A 17,063-nucleotide genomic window follows, 5' to 3' on the forward strand; every position below is an offset into this window, starting at 1 on the left:
AACTATCGAGGATCGCACTAGAGGGAGACACTTTCGGAGGACCCGAGTCTGTGGACGGTCACCCTGTGTGTACATTATCTCCTTTCATACATAGTTATATAATTAAAACACTCATCGAAATACTGTAAAATCTCACAAAATACTCTTCTCGTAAAAAGGTGCAGCTGAGACTCCTATGGGTCGGGCCATGGTTGTCCAAACTTGAGATTCTATTCGGTTGGAAATCAAATCGCATACGTCGGGATGCCGGAGACATTTTAGCTGGGACAATGTAAAGGTGCTAATTTCAAAATACGCTCCATTTTAGCGTTATACGCAGTCACGTGACTTTCCCTCACCCTACCCTAGGAGCACGGAACAATTTAGAACTATTTATAATCTTTGCTAAATATCTGAAGCGACGCATTTCTTAAGATGCCTTGCATATTTCAATTACATATTTCGTTTTAAAAATTTAAAAACATATGTCAAAGTTATAGTGTCATTTATAAACATATAATAAAGATACATTTCTTACCTTATGATTATTATCCGACACTTCATTTGGTATCAACAAACACGACAAATTTTTCTTATATTTTTGCTCCGCTGTTTTATTATGGAAGCAAAACGTGTGTTTTTGATTTTAAATATTTTTAAAACGTTCGTAATGTATTCGTCAGATAATGTTTAACAAATATTTGTATTAAAGTGAAACGTAATGTTTTATATATCTGTAGGGAAAATATTACGAAAACACGTGAAGCTAATATTATACAAATGTTATAAAGATTATATTCCGAAGTACATGTTTTGTTAATATTTCGAATGTCTGCTAAATATTTAATAAATGTACGATATTCGTTGAATGTATAAAAAATATATGACAAATGTTTTGTACTACTAGGGTAGCGTCGGAAAAGAAGTTCAGTTTTCCCAATTTGGGCGTTACGTTATCAAAATGAAAATGAAAATTCGTCTTCATTACGTAGTTGAAGTAACCCGTCCTAGTAGCACGACATGTATCTCTTATATTTTCTATTTACTCCTTCGAAATGATAAAAAAATATAGTAACCTTTCCTAGATTCCTTAGTTCAGAAAAGAAGTGAATCTTACTATAAAGAGTATCTAAGTCTATTCGCAATATTTTTCTTATATATGTACAAAACATTTCGTTTCATTTTAATACAAATGTTTTTTAAATATTATCTGCCGAATACATCATAAACGTTTTAAAAATATAACAATTAAAAATCACACGTTTTGCTTTCATAATGAAATAGCGGAACGACAATGTTGCAAAAAGTTGTCGTGTTTTTCGATACCAAAAATGAAGTGTCCGATAATAATCGTATACTAAAAAATGTGCTTATAAATTACAAAATATAATTTCGATATACGTTTATAAATGATTGAAACTAAACATGTCATTGAGATTTCCACCCAATATTTTAGATATCTTGAAATAAAATCTACGAGAAATGTTAAAAAATCTGTCGCTTGAGAGATTAACCAGAGATTAAAAAAGAATATTTAGAAATTATTCCGTGCTGCCAGGGCAATAACGCTTTTTACTCTAACGCCTCTTTTTTGACTTTTGTCATTGCCAGCAAAGTTAATGGTGCTACTATTTTTCTTTTCCTCCCTTCAATTTGTTTCTTACAAATAAGTGCCCCGCACTCACTGAATCGCTTTTAATATTTATTTGCGAATGGCACATCGCGTTATTTTCAAGCAGAAGCAAAAACAACGCTACCTGTGGGGTTGTATCATTATTGTATCATTGTTGGCTCAGGTAGACTTCTGACCATTTGACACTGCACAAACTAGCGTTTGTGTCTTTTGTGGCCTTCTGACCCATTTGACGCTAAAATTGAGCGTTTAGCGGCATATGAAAAGGTACCTTAAAGGAGATATTGGAGTTAATAGCCACTGGGTAAGATTCTCAAACTTCCAATCAAAGTAGAATGTGTGCATTCGACTGATCATCCAACAAAACGCAGTAACCGACACATTTTTCATTTTAACTCGGTCGTGCCAAAACTCGTACAAAATCGTAACTAGTAGAGAACTTAGGTCGCAAAAAGAGAGACGATAAGTTTGCAGCGGTAGAAGAGAAATCAGTACATGTATACATTGGTTGTGTATTTGTGTCATGTACGTAAGATATATGGACCCGCAAACCCACACTGAGAAAGCAGTTTATTTAATCCAAACAAAGAAATATCTTTAAACTGCTTTTATTAAAGCAAAACAATTATTTGTATCAATCGACGAAGCGTTTAGTCGATTTCAGTAAATGACAAATTTTCAGGTTCTTAAATAAAATATATTATTTGTTTGACGTAACCGTCTTAATTTAGATGAATAATTTCATTAAACTAGTCGATCAATTTGTTTAAGTGTCTTGGGTTTATTTATTTTTATTTAAAATATGATTTATTCGATTCCAAGAAATACATTCAGAGGTGCCGCAAGGTCCTTCGGAGAAAATCGTTTTAAGGGTAATACTTTAATGACTGAAATAATTATAATCAGTCATATGAGTTATAACATTATGTGAAAATGGAGTGAAAATGTTATAATAAGGACACGTTCATAAATTTCCTCCGTTAACGGAAAATCTCTTCTTCTCTTAGAACAATCGTTTAAATGAAACATTTATTGACTTCAAATCAAGCAAATAATTTGTTTACATGAAATGTTAGTGCAACTGAAATAAATCATTCGTTTAAACAAAACATTTATTCAATTCAAATGAAGCAAATCATTTGATTACGTCACACAAATGGTCAATCGACAAATATATTTGAATGAAATATATACTTTGACGGTATGACAAAGAAAAAATAAGTTTCATTCAAACATACTTGTTTTCAATCAAACAAATCATTTTCTCAGTGAAACCACCCATTTAATTAGTTTCAAAATATGTTGCAAAGAGTCAAAAAATATGAGACACGTCTTTTTTTAATGTTGCCCAAATTCATACTCAGGGGATGAAACAATGTCCTTAACAATGTGCAAATATTTGAAATATTTCCCAAACATTTACTTTAGAATACTTATTTATATACTATTAGCCCCACGTGTTTTGGTAATATTTTTCTTATATATATACAAAACATATCGTTTAATTTTAACTTTAGTATTTTTTTCAATATTATCTGCTGAATATAAACGTTTTAAAAATATTTAAATTCGAAATCACACGTTTTGCTACCATAATGGAATAGCGAATCGAAAATATTGCAAAAATTTATCGTGTTTTATTTATATCTTTATAACAAAAATGTAATTTTGATATATGTTTATAAATTATTAAAACTAAATGTGCCGTTGAGATTTTCAACAAATATTTTAGCTATCTTCGAATGAAATCTGCGAGACATCTTAAATATTCGCTTGAGATATTTAGCAACGATTATAAACAAAAATTTAGAAATTATTCTGTGCTACTAGGGATATTTGAAAAGTGTAAAGCGCTGTCTCACCCTCGAAATATGAATTTGAGTGACTATTAAAAATTCCTTGAAATTATTTATGCTCTATTACATATTTCGAAAGAAACCAAATCGGAGACAAACACTTAGATAACCTTCCATTTGAACTGAGGGAAATCGAATACTGTTTGAAACTTGTATCAATTTCATTCGGTCTACCCTACAACCTATTTTATTGATAATCAAAGGTAAAAATCTTTTCGTGACAGAAATTGCTTTTACCATAGAAAGTGATTTTTGCGCTCAACATACGAAGTCCATATATCCTACATCCACGTTTATACCATCTTCTTGATTTGTGGCATCATGACAAATCGACTACAAGAGTACTTATTACTGCATCGTTATCGTAAAAACAGAGACAGATATTGTACATATGTAAAGAAAATATTTCTACATTTTAAGGTGAAGTGAAACCCCCTTCAAATCAGTCGGATCGAATACAACACTTTTTTTTAAGAGTATTAGACCAAACTGTCCGAAACTTTGAAAAATCACTCCTGATCATCTAAGATTTGTCCTGACACATTCAAAATTTGGATTTTTGGAAGAAATTTTTTAACTTAGCCCAGACCAGAACCAAAATGGCGTCGAGCTCTCATATTTCGATCAATATACAATTATCGAAGGCTCCGATATGAGAAACGAAAGGGTCAGGACAATTGTACGACAATTTAGAACACTCTGGTAATCGATAAACTCGCATTTGAACGGGATAAAGGCAAAAAGAGTGTTGTATGCGCTTCTATGCTAAAACGATGGGAATACGAGGTCTCGGAGTGAGAATTTAATTGACCTGGAATTCACAGATGGCGCAAGGTGTCCCTCTGCAGTCAATTAGGGCCCCAGAAAGTATGAATTCAGAGGATTTCTGGAGTTTTACTTCGATTTCTTGATATTTATTGTACGAAAACGACAGGTGGAGTATGCCATTTGGTACAATATCCAATATAATTCGACACAGCTGTCGATATAAAAACCAACGTCGGTAACATAGGCATTTAGAAAAATCTTCTTTATCGACGTCGATCAAGTTCGTCGACGTGTTTCACTTCACCTTAAAAGTGTTATTTAAAACATTAAATCATCTCTCCGATGATGGTGAAGGCTATTAATAATTAATATGAAATTTAGAAACACGTGTTGTAGGTTTTAATGGAAAAAAAAAAGAAACAAACTAAAAATCAAAGAGATGAATAAGTCGAGGCATGTTTCGTGCTCGTATTGTTAAAATGGTACTTATTTTTAAGGATAAAATGATTACGCTTGTCACCATTCTTCTCGAAGTAGGTAAACTATACTGACAAGGAAACTACTCTGAGCGTCTTTCATTGTTTTGACGAAATTGTTAAATACGTAGAGATCGAAATGTTAGAATATTTTTATGCATGGAATTGCTCTTCCGAAGTAAAATTCATCCCTGAAAATTATTGCAATTTTAATATCGTTACGTTTGGAAGCTTTCTATCGCATGCATTTTTAACGCAAAAATTAAGGAATATTTTTAATTTGTCATTTTTTACTTCTGTTGTGTTTTCACAATATACAAGGTTTGGTTGATTGAACAAAATTGCTTGATTGACTGCACTTGATTCACTGCAAAAAACGTTTCGGTTTACCAAATTCATTTATTCACTTACAATCAACTGAAGTGTTTAGTTAAATCGTTTAGTAAATTTTATAAAACATTTTATCCAATAGATTAAACATTTTGGTTAAATATACCAAATTGTTTCGATATTTGGGGTGATCTGCCACGATATTCGACATAATCAACCAAAGAATTTTGTCATTGCAATCAAATATTTGTTTTTCCATGTAATAACCGTATTCTATGGTTCAACCAAAACAAATTTCTTGTTTAAACGAAATATTTTTTCGTGTATTATTGTATTATTTTCTCCTTCTCTAGAACATGTAACAGTTCCAACAAAATCTAGAAAGGACAATTGAAATAGTTTCCTTATAAGTAATTGCAGCATAATATTACACGTTATAACAATACTTTAATCGTAATAGTTATGTTATGTAATTATTGACGTCTACTTAATTTCAAAGGCGCAGGGTAAACGATTCATCACAGCTTTCAATACTGTTATAAATATATTGTTCCAAAACACAAGAATAACAATTGTAAAACAGTTGTGCCATATAGGAACAATAATCGAAGAACTACATTAATACCAGAATGCAATCGAAATCTGTCTTGTCTCAAAGATGTTGAATAAATGTTGTTGTACTAAAATCTTTCTATATTGCTTCCACTGTTACCCCAGTATTGTATCCATTATGCAACAATCATTGTATGACATAATAACCCCATTCTACACATATAAAATGTCAAAATATTTATAAAACATTTCACCAAATTGGATGCACCGAATAATTTGAAACTTCAACACGTGATTGTGGGATCCTTATGAAATTTCACGAGCACGTGTTAAAGTTTCAGATAATTCGGTACACCCAGTTTCGAGAACAGTTTTTTAAACATTTTCACGTTTTGATACATATATAGAATGACCCTTTCACTTAGAAAATTGGTTTATAGACATTTACAATTTTTTAAATAAAAAATGAAATTTTATGGGTTTCAGGACCTTCATTAGAGCTTCCACATTCACGTTGTAAAGTTTGAAACGATTTGGGACACCCAAGTCGGAGAAAAGTTTCATGAACGATGTAACCCCTAACACAACTTTTACATCCCCTTAAGGTGATATGAAAGTGCCGTGAAGAGGTCTCATTTATGAAACTATTCATCGAACTGAGTGTACCGAATCGTTTCAAACTTGACAATGTGAACATGAAAGCTATAAAGAAGGTCTTGATGCCCATAACATTTCAATTTAATACAAAAATTGCTTATAGATGTTTTCAACATATTTTATAAAAAATGAAATTTCATGAGTTTCAGGACTTATCTTCGAGCCTCCACATTCACGTTGTAAAGTTTGAAACGATTCGGTACATCCAGTTCGTAGAAATGTTTCATGAACGATTGACCTTTCGGATTCCACTTTTACAACCCCTTAAGGTGATATGAAAGGATCATTCTATATATCAAAACGTCAAAACATTTTTAAAACTTTCCTCCAAACTGGGTGGACCCAATTATTTGAAATTTCAGGCACGTGATTATGAAGACCCCAAGGAAGAATGCGATGCTCGTGAAGTTTCATTTTTCAAAACAGTTTTTTTTTATTTAGCCTAGACCAGAACCAAGATTACATCTCTTTGTGAAAAATGAAATTTCACGAGCATCGCGCTCTTCTTTAGGGCCTTTATAATTACGCGCTGAAGTTTCAGATGATTCGGTGTACAGTGTGGAATAAAGTTTCATAAATATTTTGACGTTTTAGATGTATCGAATGACCCTTTCATATCACCTTAAGGTGATGTGAAAGTCGAGGCAGTTATGTTCATGAAATTTTTCTCTGAACTGGATTTACCGAATCATTTTAAACTTTACAATCTGAATACGGAGACTATAAGGAAGGTCCTGAAAGTCATGAAATTTCAAGTTTTAAAAAACTTGTTAATAGGTATTTTTAAAATTTCTTGTAAAAAATGAAATTTTATGAGCGTCACGACCTTTCTTATAACTTCCACGTTCACGTTGTTATGTTTGAAATGATTCGGCACTCCCAGTTCGGAGAAAAATTTCATGAACGATGAACCCCTCTAATGCGACTTTCATACCCCCTTAAGGCAATATATATATATATACGTAATACGTAAAAATATTTATAAAACTTTTTTCCAAACAGGATGAAACATCGGCATGTGATTATGGAAGTCCTAAGGAGAACATGGTGCTCATGAAATTTCATCTTTTATACCTAATTTTTTTTTCTTTACCCCAGACTAGAATCAAGAATACATATTCTATTTTTGAATGAAATCTCATGAGCAACGCGTTCTTCCTTACTCACGTGCTGATTTCAAATTATTCTGTGCACCCGATTTGGAAAAAAGTTTTATAAATATTTTGACGTTTTATATGTACAGAATGACCCTTTTATATTACCTTAATTGTACATAATGAAATTTATGCTATTTTATAATTTAGCGTTGAAACTGATTTTATTATTTGTGTCATGAGAGAGTGAATTTATCTTGCAAAGCTTCAATAACTTAAGTTAATATACCTAGGAATATTGCGACGGGTTTTTAGTAAATATATAATCATTAATATGGTATTACTGTTATATAACTATTATAGTTGTGTTTATTGGAACGTTCGAATGTGCAAATCTTATTACTTTACGAATTGAGATTTCATCGGATAAACTTAACTATTATAAAAAAAGCTCAGATTAAAAAGATTAAAGTTACATAAAAGTTGCGGAAAGTGGCATGTGTTGTGCAACAATGCAAATACCGACATTCAATTGAACAATATAATGTCATAAAAGACTCTCAGATATGCATTTACTGAAAATCCGAAATATTCTGCATTGGGTTACAAATTCAATCCTTACTGTTGTTCAATTCTTATTCAACAAATTAACTTATTTCTGAATGAAAGATGTGCAAAAGATTCAACTTATTTCGCATATTATAGACATCTACGATGTAAAAAGTTGGCCTTAATTACCGTTTCGTACATATGCCGGTTACTGTGTTTTATCGCGGGCCAGTTGTTTTCTTAATAAATATTTACGCTAATGAATAACAAAAATGACGATTACGCAGGCGGAAAGTATGTGGCTATTGAAGGATCTGCAATGTAGGTACTTTATCCTATCATGAATTGCTTTCAGCATGGATGAAAAACACACAGGTTAGTGTTCGAGGAGGTCGCTCGATTTCGGTGTTTAGTTAAGGCGATGGGAAACCCTCAAACCGGTCGATTCTAATAAAACACTTTTTTTTCAGGAAATTCCACCAGAGTGGCTAAAATTATGACACAAGGCTCGTAAGTACCTAAGGAATGTCCTGACTCTCAGTTTTTATTAAAAAAAAAAAGATATTCTTTGGTTAAGCCTAAATTTTGTTGGAAAGTCAAAATTTTGAAAATGTCAGAACAGTCCTTAGATACTCGTGAAGGTTTTCCCAGTTAAAACAATTGAATGCATAAACATTCTTGACATTTTTCTGTAGACTCTGAACATTTGGGATATTTAATGGCCTTTCTATAGACGTTTATAAATTGAATATTGTCAAAAAGTTCGTATAAATGTTTAGAATAATTTTTTTCTCGAACCAGTTGAAAGTAGAAACGAGTTTCCACCCTGGTTTACGACGTAATAAAAAGTTGAACGAATACTTTGATTTTCAAGATGACAATTATAAAATGTAAGCTGCCCCTGGTAGCACAGAATAATTTCTAAATATTTCTTTGTAATCTTTGTTAAATATCTCGAGCGATAGATTCTTTATGATTTTGTGTAGATTTCATGCGAAGATATTTGTAATATTTGTTGAAAATCTCAACGACGTGTTTAGTTTCAATAATTTACCAACATATATAGAAATTATATTTTTTACTTAACGATTATTATCGGACACTTCATTTGGTACCAAAAAACACGACAAATTTTTGTAATATTTTGGTTCCGCTATTTCATTATGGGAGCAAAACGTGTGATCTGTAATATTCTTAAAACATTTATAATGTATTCGGCAGATAATATATAAAAAATACTTATATTAGAATGAAACGAAATGTTTCGTATATCTGGTGGAAAAATATTATAGAGACAATATTGTAAAGTAAATATTTTGCAAATATTTTGAATGTCTGCTAAATATTTACAAAATGTACGATATTCGTTAAATATATAGAATATATAGAACAAATATTTTGTGCTGCTAGGGGCATATTTATTTTCGTCGGGCAGAATGTAGAATATATAAATTCCACGTATAACATATGTAAACAGAGTTACCGGTATGTTTTGTACAATGACTTTTATAATCCGCTATCAATTAAGTCCCAACATTTTAATAAATCCGTTTATATATAAAAAAAAACCCTTCAACTACATCATTGAAACGAAAATAAGGATTTATCGACAGTACTTAGAATGATTTGTGTTACGACAATTTTGCCACAAAGTACATGGAATTTTTCAGTAAAAGTACGAGGATGTTTTCTGAATATCTATATCTTATTACATGAACAACCATGCGTTTCTTGAATATTAATGAATAAATATTTGTAGCATTATCTGGGCTCAAGAAAACATTCAACGTGAATATATGCGTAGAACATTCATAAGATACACTGGGAGACATCGATGCCCTCTCATCCTGCACAGGCGATGCCGTGTCTGCAGGGGAGGCATTCATGTCCGCCATTGTATATGAGTGTTACCTGGGTACACCCTTAAAATGGTGTCTTATTAAAATCGACCGATTTGAGGGTCTCACATTGCCTTAACGTCTTAACGTTAGCATATGACGTACAATGCGTAGAAAAAGAGTAACGAGTCGAGAATAGTCCATCGGAGAATTCGACGGATTCTCAAAGCGTCTCGAACAATTTCCTAAATTCGCACATTGGTATCACGGCGATATATTCAAATCTAATACATTATTGTGATTGGTCACTTCCTTTCAAGACTGTCAGTATCGTACATTTTTTTCAAGTAGAAGTTTTCAATTCCTTTAGGAGTTTTAAACTGCAACGGGATGATTAAGTAAGCTCTCGTGACTGGAAAAAAGAACATGTACCGAATGTCCTAAAATGCGTAATAATACCTGAAACTGCGCTAAGTTAGAGCGCCATTGTTATTTTCCTCAGATAATTAATTATTGAATTAAATAATATAATTCATTTATCCTGGATTCCAACGAGAGTCAGAGCACTTCTCTGGTGCTGGTTTTGATAGTTTCATTTCTTTACATTTTCAATTGGTTATTAACACTAAACCGTTGTGGTAGATTTAGCGTTAAAATAATACGAAATAATTGTAATAATTAAAACGATCAAATTTGAAAAATTCAAAAACAGAGCCGAGAACAATTAGTCAATTGTTTACTACTTAAAGCAATAAATGTTAAGCATGTAATCAAAATAAATAAATTGATGTATTCAATTTAATTTATTTTTAAAAACTTGATTTGCCTACCTAATATAGCATTGATCGGTGACGAAGTAAAATTGATGATTTTTTACAGTTATATTAATGATTACTAAATTGAATAATAATGTTAAGGGTTGATTGATAGTAGAACTAATAATTTAAAGTAAAACAAATTTTCAACAATCTTTCACCAATGCCCTTTGCTTTACATTGATCAATTAATCAAATAAATAAATTAACTGATTAACGGTAATGAAAAACCATATTGATAATAAAACTTTAATAAGTCACACCTATATATCAATTAATGGTTTTGTAAGTATTAAGTTAACAATCCTTTTTATATATGAAATTAAATAAATTTATTTTATGATTTGATTTATGTATATGTAAATTTGTTCCCTTTAATAAATTATCCGTTAATTATAAATGAAATACTTTTTTGCAAAACCCGCTTGGAAAATGCGTTTTCCACGCCTACAGAGCGGGAGGAACAAAACGACTCTTGCGCATGCGCAGATGGGACTTCTGCGATTTTCTTACTTATTGTTAGGACCATGAAGTAGTATAAGGAGACATAGACTACGTCTCCATTGTGCTCCTTAATCAGGGATTAATCGGGTCCGTATCCAGTAAATCGCATGTTTCCATCGCATTGACTACGTCTTCATCGTACTCGAAATCCGGGATTAATCGGGTCCAAACCCAGTAAATCCGAATTAACCCTTTCGGTATGTCTTCGGTATTCGGACTTACGTCCACCACCTGAACAACGCCTCCTTGACTGCCTTGTGTATGTACACTTTTCTAAATGTTAAATAACAACTGTTTTGTCGTATTATATCATTATTAAATTTCCAAATAAAAGCTTAACGTTAAACTTTTAAGAAATTAAACGTTATACCAATAGCTGGCCTTCTTATCTCGTCTCGATGGCCAAACTGTGTTACGTATGTTAAAAATGTACTTTTAGAATGATTAATCCAATACGGGTCAATGCAATCAAAAGATGGCAGAATTTGATACCGACTATAGTCGGCGCTCGTAACGAAAGGGTTAAAGTGTCGATCCAGACGTTGAGAATCGAATCTGCATATTTATTAATGCAATGGAAACATGCGACTTGCTCCAGGAATCCATTCCGACCCGATAAATCTAGGATCTAGGAGTGCGACGGAGACGTGGTCATTAAAAGTTACGCACATTCGATCCCGAGCGTCTGGATCGACACTTAAATTCGGTTTTACTGGGTTTAGACGTGATAAATCCCGGATTTCGAGTACGATGGAGACGTAGCCATAAAACGTCAATGATCGGTTCCACAGAAAGTGGCCCCGGAATCGAAATCCAGGATCTCAGATTTTCGCTGATCCGACGATGCGAGCGCCACTTGCGGAAAATGAGGGAACTTCGATCCTTCGTACCAAAACATTTCCTACCGATGTAAATTGCCTAAATTGTTTTTAATTTTGCAATTCAAGCACGCAGAGCGAAACGATAATCCGCGTATGGTGTACAAAATCTGTTGTTTTTAACGTTATAAAGCTAGCAGGCGATAATTTTGAGTTGCAAAGTTTCATCGAGGAGGCGCTCAAGAGAGACTAAATCGGAAGATTTTGGACCGCTGAAATGGGGACGATTTCAATACATGGCGTTGTATCTCCTTATATGGAGACGTAGTCATAAAACGTCAATAATCGGTTCCACAGAAAGTGGCCCCGGAATCGAAATCCAGGATCTCAGATTTTCGCTGATCCGACGATGCGAGCGCCACTTGCGGAAAATGAGGGAACTTCGATCCTTCGTACCAAAACATTTCCTACCGATGTAAATTGCCTAAATAGTTTTTAATTTTGCAATTCAAGCACGCAGAGCGAAACGATAATCCGTGTATGATGTACAAAATCTGTTGTTTTTAACGTTAGAAAGCTAGCAGGCGATAATTTTGTGTTGCAAAGTTTCATCGAGGAGGCGCTCAAGAGAAACTAAATCGGAAGATTTTGGACCGCTAAAATGGGGACAATTTCAATACATGGCGTTGTATCTCCTTATACTACTTCGTGCTTAGGACCTTTTTACTTTCACCTTTGTCTCTCTTTTGTCACTTTCATGGCACATTCACCTTCTCTGTCATTTTCAGCTACAGTCACTGCCGAAAACTTCACACGAGTCCTTCAGACGCCTACTTTACAATATGCTACATACACAATATGCTATTGTTTTAATTAGTCAACTTGAATGATTAAAATTGTTGAAATTATTTTCATGTGACTCATTTAAGCATTTACTGAAAATTAAACGTATATCAATTCAATAAAAATGAATTTAAAACGCGCGTCTGAAATGAATGAATGCCAATGAATTCGTAGCGTCGAGTGATATGAGAAATTCAATAATTAATGAATTGAGAAAAATATGGTAAATATTTTCACTTCAACCTGGTCCAATTTGCATCAGATTCGGCGAATACTTCGAGTTTTGGAGCACCCTTCGTAACTAAAGCTAGTTCTTGAGTTAGAAGTAAAATATTTTCCTAAGTTATCTCGAACGTATTTGGAAATCTTTTTCATGTCGAATTCGAAGTGCTCTGCTTAAACTTGTACATTACACATCTTTCTAAACGTATCCAGATATTAGTTCGGTACAATCACAAATTCCTGTAATCATTAGGTGTGTAAGGGTTAGATGTACTTTTTGTACTTGAATGTAAGGAGTGCAGTCGACTGCACTAGATTTTTCTTGGTAAGTGCAAAACTGCAGAAATGTAGTTTAATGAGAATCAGAGTTGGGTGATTTTGCGTTTTTCGACGTTTTTGATGTATGTTACGAAAACCAAGTAGGTTACCGTATAAAATCGTAGAAAACCAGTAAATTATGTTTCTAATATGTCCCACTGAACATTGTTATACAACTGTTAGGTAAATGTTACGTTTTCGAAGCTAACGTGTTATGTAACATAAAAGTAACATGGCAGTTAGATGTTTGTTATTATTTCCCACTGAATAAGGTAACATGTTATATCAATGTTATAAGTTCAGTTACCTTAAAATAATATTATTTTTTAAAACATTTAACAAAAAGTAATGCAATTTTATAAAAAATTTCATAATTTTTTATAAAATTGCATCATTTTGTGACACTTGGCAATAGTTAGGTATTATATAATAAATCAGACTTTAAATGAAATTACGTGAAAGATAAACTATCTGATTTTATTTAAAGACTGTGATTTCATCCGACTAGCAAACAATTAATGATAATGTGTATGCGAGTACGAATTAAAATCACTTTTTTTTTCATACGAGTAGGAAACAAAATATGACATATAATAATCTTATGACATTTGACGATGACAATGATACAGTAAAATGGATGACAGTTAACACCAATGTGGTTCTCTTTTGTTACAAATATGTGCTGCATATACACAGTAATATAATGTCAGATAAGAGTAACAAAGTTACGCTACATTTATGTAGATATGATACTAACAAATGTTATGTAACCTGTTAGCTCCATGTTACATAACTGTTAAGTTACTGCATTGTAACAAATGTCACGTAACTAGTTAGCTGTTAGGTTATTACATTGTAACAAACGTTATGTTATTTGTTAGTTTTAAGTTACGTAACTGTTAGGTTTGATGTTCAGTGGGGTACGGCATACGTTAGACTATAAACGTCTTTTAGCACATATGGAAAAACGCAAATATTTTTAAGGAATAATAAATTAATTTGGCGCTTGTGTTCAAAATAGTTTAGAATTTTAAGTTTCCACTAAAGCGAATGCGTGATATATCAATCCGCTAGGTCATAAACGTCTTTAATCGCACATGTAAACACATAAACATGTAAGCGTACTTTTAAAGAAATATTTAATTTGGCGCTTGTGTTAAATATTCTTTCGAATTAACCCTGTTTAATATCAAATTTTTCACTCAATTTATTATTTTCTATTTAGAAATAAAATGGCGTAATAAACTTCGCGCTCGAGTAAAAAACTGGGAAGGTATTATACGTTGTAATATACGCGTAAAAAGCCACGTATATTACATAGCGTATTATATCTACCCAACCCTGATGAGAACATGACAACACGAATGATTTGTTTAGGTTAGGTTTCTATATTTACTTTGTGCTTCATGGTATCAGATAACTTCTTGCACTCGTTGCGTTTACTTGAGGGCGAGTGCGGAAAGTACTACACGTTTGCAATAAAGTGTAAAAGTGAAATTATACTCGTAATCAAATAGTAATAAATTTGTCGTTACACTCGATAACTTGGTGAAAATGTATACTATTAGCGTTTTCTGCTGAGCTACATTTTCTTATATTAGTGTTGCGCAAGTGTAGTGCCAGTGCATGTCAACACCTTTTTAGTGTTAAACAATACAAGCGTTTTTCCTGCATTGTTACGCCGCACAGGGGACAAATCCCAAAAACCTGGCCAAAAGTAGAAAACGTTTTCCAATTTAGTTGAAATTCGCTATTCTGGGTCACTAACCACGAATCCGAAGTTAGCACCTTAAAAAACAAAATGGCGGAGTCAATATGGCGAAGAATTTTCTGAAAAATACATTGAATTTAGTTGAAATTTAGTATGGGGATTTCTGGGGTCGCTGATTGCGAATGCGAAGTAAAAAGTTTAATAAGAATAAAATGGCGCACACATGACATCGAAAGTAAGCAAAGAGTGCAAATTTCAGTTTGTATCCAAATGGTACATCGAACCATATAGGTAGTCTTATTTTTTTCCTAATTAATTTTATCATTTAATGCATATAGAGTTATAAATATGCTTAAACTGATGTTTTTTCTTTTTTAATAAAAAGTTGTAAAGTTTTGGTTTACCTAGGGGTCTCCTCGAGCCTTGTAACTAATTTCATGGTATCGTTAATTCTGTAATCTTAGGTTTAAATAAATAAAATCTTACACAAATTTGCATTTTTTCGACTAAATAGGTGATAATCCAAGGTAACATTTTTTTTACTCGACAAAGTGCAAATATATCCAAGATTTTGTTTATTAAAACGAAAAATTGCAGTATTAACGATAACATAAAATTACTTACAAGGCTCGGGTAGATCCCTAGGTAAACCAAAACTTCAGAATTTTTTATTAAAAAAAGAAAAAACAGTTTAAGTATATTTGTAATCCTATATACATTAAATGATAAAATGAATTAAGAAAAAATGAGCCCATCTGTATGGCACGATGTATTATTTAGATGCAACCTGAAATGTAGAATTTATGCTTCCTTTTAATGTCACCAGCTCCTCAATTCCCGTTTTTAAAATCGGCCATTTTTTTTTATTCTTGACAAGTGTAATTTTTAAAAGTTTACGCGTCCGACCGATGCGGTAGCACTATCGCATATTACTGAACTCCATGAAAATAGTGTACACTGTCAACAATGAAACCGTGTTGCTATATTATTCTCTCTACACTTGTGCAATACTGGTGTAAGAAAATGTAGCCCAGGTGAAAACGCTATCAGTTGAGTGTTGATTTTGGTCCTGCAATTATAACCAGGTTTTGGAAATGCAAGACCAAGACCAATATTGCCCACGACTACCCAAGATTACTTGCAAACATTTGTATTGTTATCTCACGCTTTTGTTACATATGCTCTCCGCAACAATGATAACGTGCACCGAATCGAGTGCAGAGTAGTACCCCATCAACTCGACATTGACTACATTTCCATCGTACTTCTCAATTTGCATAAATAATTAAGCAGATCGTTTGGACCCGATAAATCCCGGATTTCGAATACGATGGAAATGTAGTCACTGTCAAGCCGAACACGGAGATACGCGGGGAAATGTTTCGCGCCATTGTTTGAAAGGGAAGCACGGCCCCCTGGCGCCCTCTACGCCTTTTACACCTCTGTAAAAATTGGAACTACTTTCAAAAGGACGAAACATGCGTGATCGGTAAAACAGGGTATACGTGGGTGCTGTGTCGTAATCTCAATCATCCACGCATAACAACTTTATTTGGTATTCGTAGTCTTCTTTCCCAACCTACGTTGACCCCGATACTAAAAACGAAAAGGTGATAACTACATTCTATCGCTACTGTGCTGTATTTGAAATCTGCAGACGTGTTTTTCGATTCGATTACCGATACAGAACATTTCGCCCCTTTGAAAGCAGTTCCACGGCGCTAGTGAGCCTTGCCTCACTTTCGACAATAGCGTGAAACACTACACTGACCAGTCGAACGTAATTAGTGGTAATACTCTACACTATTGGTGCTGAGTGTAACCAGCTGAAAACGTCATAAGTGTAAATTGTATAAGTATAAGAGTGTAAAAAGTGCAGCTAACCCGACCAAACCTATTGCTACGTAGTAAACGACCACCGATAAACAGTTATCTGTTTTAAGAGCTGTTCACGCTACAAAACAAAAAGATTCTGTATGCGGAGACGATACAAGACCAAGATGACTTAATGTCATTAATGAGCGGCAAGTATGTAATCCATTAGCTTCATTACGTAAACCAATTTCCCTGAAATGTGTTCAGCACTGATAACAGACAATC

Source organism: Orussus abietinus, unplaced genomic scaffold (assembly GCF_000612105.2).
Source record: "Orussus abietinus isolate OABI.00-Male unplaced genomic scaffold, Oabi_2.0 scaffold698, whole genome shotgun sequence".
In the NCBI taxonomy this organism is placed as follows: Eukaryota; Metazoa; Arthropoda; class Insecta; order Hymenoptera; family Orussidae; genus Orussus; species Orussus abietinus.